Source organism: Camelina sativa, chromosome 20 (genome assembly GCF_000633955.1).
Source record: "Camelina sativa cultivar DH55 chromosome 20, Cs, whole genome shotgun sequence".
NCBI lineage: Eukaryota > Viridiplantae > Streptophyta > Magnoliopsida > Brassicales > Brassicaceae > Camelina > Camelina sativa.
Genome location: NC_025704.1, coordinates 15,715,944 through 15,720,172, shown reverse-complemented (window position 1 = coordinate 15,720,172; position 4,229 = coordinate 15,715,944).

The following is a 4,229-nucleotide window of genomic DNA, read 5'->3' as shown; positions in this document are numbered from 1 at the left end:
CACTGGAATTGCTTCCATAACCCATACTTGAAGTGCAAAGGAGAAGCCATTAAGAATATAACTGTTGGTCTTCTTCAACTCCTTTCTTGTGTCCATGATCGAGGTCACAAGGTAGTCAAAAGAATGTAAACCCCAAGGATAAGCTCTCAACTTATCAAGATCCATCACCAACTTGATGTATGAGAGAGGGATCTTTTTCTTCTCGTCCTTAGCCATTACCAAACCAGCTATGACGCACACATATACAAATCTTAGCTTGTCTTCAGGTTCCCACTTGTGAACTTCTAGTAGGTGCACATCCATCAGCCTTTTAATGGTAATCTCCCCATCTCTCTTCAATAGTCTAGCCCAAAAACCTTTGTCCTTCTTCCAACTATCTTCATTCCAAGATTTCAAATCTAACCTGAAATCATCCTTGCATTTGAGTCCCGTGACTGCATAATATTCTTGCATCGAAAATCTCATTGGCTTCCTTCCAAACACAAACCAAAGCTCATGTTTCTTCTCTGTGATCAACTGCCTACACATGATGCTGTTATCAAACGAGCAGAGTAGCCTAAACCATTTTCGTAAATGGCAAACAGATTCGCAAAGACAGGATCACTCTTCACTTGCTCATACTCGGTTGGCAAAGCATCCTTGATTCTTGTCAAGATAGACATTCTGCAGCTATTGTTTATCTGCTTCACTTGTGGTTCATCACCATATCTGAAAATGCGTTTGGGATAATCAACGCCTGAACAAAAGATTAACAAAAAAAAATCAAACACAACAATAAGAGTTGTTAGAAATATCAGAAAAAAGCTCTCAACAGAGTAAAAAAAACAAATAACAAAATTAATAAAAGTACCTGATATCACTTTGCTTGATCCGTCTTTGCCATCCATGTTCAACAAGCTAATATTGCTCATATACACCTAACATGCGAAACATAAAACATATTACTATCAAATAACTACTAAACCAAACATGAAACCAAGAACAGTTCATAAGCGATCAAACCAACTTTTAAATCTAACAAAATTGAAAAACTATGAAACAATTAGATCAAGATGAACCAAGACAAGCCAGACAGAGGAACGTGTCAGATTAGACAACCCCCAAAGAGAGAGTTCAAAGCGAGGTTACTACTTAGTCAAAGATGACGAAAGATAAGAGACAAGCCAAACATGAAACATAAAACATATTTCTATCGAATAACTATCAAACTCATGCACTACTTGAAAACAGGATCAACCCCAACCAAGAAACAGAGTGATTTACAAACTAACAACTCAATTCAACTCAGAGTAGCTCCCCAACAACCACAAACCCCCAAAAATACAACCCTGTACAAAAGGGGACGAATCAGAGAGAATCAAGAAAATCCAAAAGCAATAACTATCAAACCAAACATGAAACCAAGGACAGTTCATAATCGATCAAACCAACTTTTAAATCTAACAAAATTGACAATTTAATACAAAACATTGCAACCACCAACTCAAGCTATCAAACCTATTACAATCAAATAACTATCACACCAAAAATGAAACCAAGAAAAGTTCATAAGCGACCAAATCAACTTTTAAATCTAACAAAATTAAAAAACAAGACAAGCATTGCAACAATTTCAATGTTCTCATCTCTCATAGCTCAATTTAGTAATACAAATAAAAACCGATTAAGAAAATCAACATGCAACTCCTAAATCTATTAAAATTGAGAATTCTAGAGTGATTTACATTGTAATATGAAGCCGATTTTGACAAGCATTGCAACAATTTCAATGTTCTCATCTCTCATAGCTCAATTTAGTAATACAAATTCAAAACCGATTAAGAAAATCAACATGCAACTCCTAAATCTATAGAAATTGAGAATTCTAGAGTAATTTACATTGTAATATAAAGCCGAATATCAAACGATGTGAAGAGAATCAAAAGATTGAGCGATGGGAGCAAACAAAATCATGGGAGCAAATAAAAACATAAGTCGCAAGAATAAAAAGGAAAACAAATCCGAAGGAGGACGAATCAAGGAAGAAGATTCGCCCAGATGAGAAAAGAATGATAAAAAGAAACTCACCGCCGTCGATTAATCGGGAGAACTAGCTGAAGAACACCCTCGCCGTCGCTGTCTTTTTTGGTTTCTTACGATTTGGTAAAAAAAATAATTGGGAGTGAAAAGAGTTTTCATTCCTTTTCAGTGTAAAAAACTCTGGTTCGTATAGAGGTTTTTGTATCTCAGTTTTTATTCCTTTTTATTTTAAATTTTTTGTGAATAATTTAACATGATTTTATTGTATTTTCGTTTATATTAGGTGGTTTTAAAAAGTGAGGGTAAAATTGAGTTTTTATTAATATAAACTCTATTTCACCAAACCTAAAAAAAAGAGTATAGATGGACATTTTTTGAAAAAAATGTCATTTTTTCCAATTTTCCCAAAATAAATTACATCACAATAGTGTATGACTAACCATGGAGAGAACCTCGGTTCTGCCCTCCTTCCTTATGGAGAGAACCTTGCGTCCAACCTTCTCCACCATGGAGAGAACCTTGCGTCCAACCTCTTCTACCATGGAGAGAACCTTTGCTCCGCCTTCTTCTATTGGGGAGATAACTTTGCGTCCAACCTCCTTCACCGTAGAGAGAACCTCGGCTATGCCCTCCTCCTATGTAGAGAGAATATGTTCACGTCTTTTAGCTATCTTAAAGTAGCTTGCTCCAACAACCAATGAAACTAAAGACTCTTTTCCAACGTTACAAAATCTTTTGATAGTAACTAATGTTAAATTTCCCAATGTATTTCATGGAAGTTTCTTTGACACACCATGATGTAGTCTCTGTCTCCAAGCTCCTATGGATCTATCAACAATGATTTATGTTTTTCCAATCTATCTATATTTGTTGTAGGCTTTTGTTTGATTAGCCTATTTTATCCAACCATTAGGTTGATAACCTTCTCCTCTTTATCTCCTTTTGAGATTGAACGAATTGTAACAATTATGTTTGCACAAAAAAAGGTCTATGACCAACCAATCAAGGTTGAAATTAGAAGAAAATTAATTTGACATAATTAATGAAATAATAGAAAAGTATAAGCACGGTAATATATGAATCTCAAATAATTCAAAGATGAAAATATAAATTAAATAAAACAACTAAAACTACTACAATAAATTTTAATCTTCCATTTTTTTTGGTCAACATATTAATCTTACCTATTCCAAACTGAAAAAGTAGAAAGTAGGAGTATATTTTGGTTTTAAAAAAAAGGAAAATTTGTCTTCCCATTAAAAAAGTTTGACTAATAGAACAAAGTTGAAAGCAATAGTTTTGAATAAATTATTTTGTTAGATGAATAATATGAGATGATCTATGTTTATATAAAACTAATAGAAGTGAGTATTTACATTTTTTAGAATTAATAATTTTCTGTATATTTTCTTTAATCCCTTTTCTATTTTATGAGAAAATTTATTCCACTAAGCCTATTGTTTTTTTAAAGTTTCTTGCTTCCCACTTTCTTGTAAGACGTATTATCGTTTGATGTTAAGAATGCTTTCTGTTTAGTTGATCTAATGTTATATATCTCTGTTGTTATCTTGCATTTGTGTATTCATCTTTTTTTTTATGCGAAATCTCCTGCAAATTAATAGAAATAATAATAACACAGTGAGAAATTTGTTAATCCCAAAAACCTTAGTTATTATGCATAAGAAACTTTGTTAACACTTCAAAGTCAAAGATTGCGTAGTATGCATTATGAAATTGAGAAACGAAACAAAATTCAAAGAAACGACGACGAAAAACACGTGGAATATCTAGGAATCTTTTTATATAGTTGTTTCGATTAGACAACAAACAAATTGTCTTTGATACTTGTTCAAGAACGATGATGTGTCAAACAAAAGGTTAATAAAAAAATTAAAGAAGAAAATTTTACCAAGAAAAACGAAGCTAGTCGAAATTATTTTGTTTGGTGAAAAATATGTTATCATCTATTTTCTTATATAGAGGGGTTTATTTACAATCATTTTTCTTTTAGGATTAACAAAAAAAATTAATATAATAAGATTATATTTATTGTATGCATCATTTTACCAAGCTTGAAAACTGTGATTTTTTATCGTTAAAATTGACATGTGTCACCATCTGATGAGTAACTAACTTTGATATATGATTTCTGATCGTTAAAATTGACTCGTGTCACGATCTGATGAGTTATTAACTTTGATATTTAATTG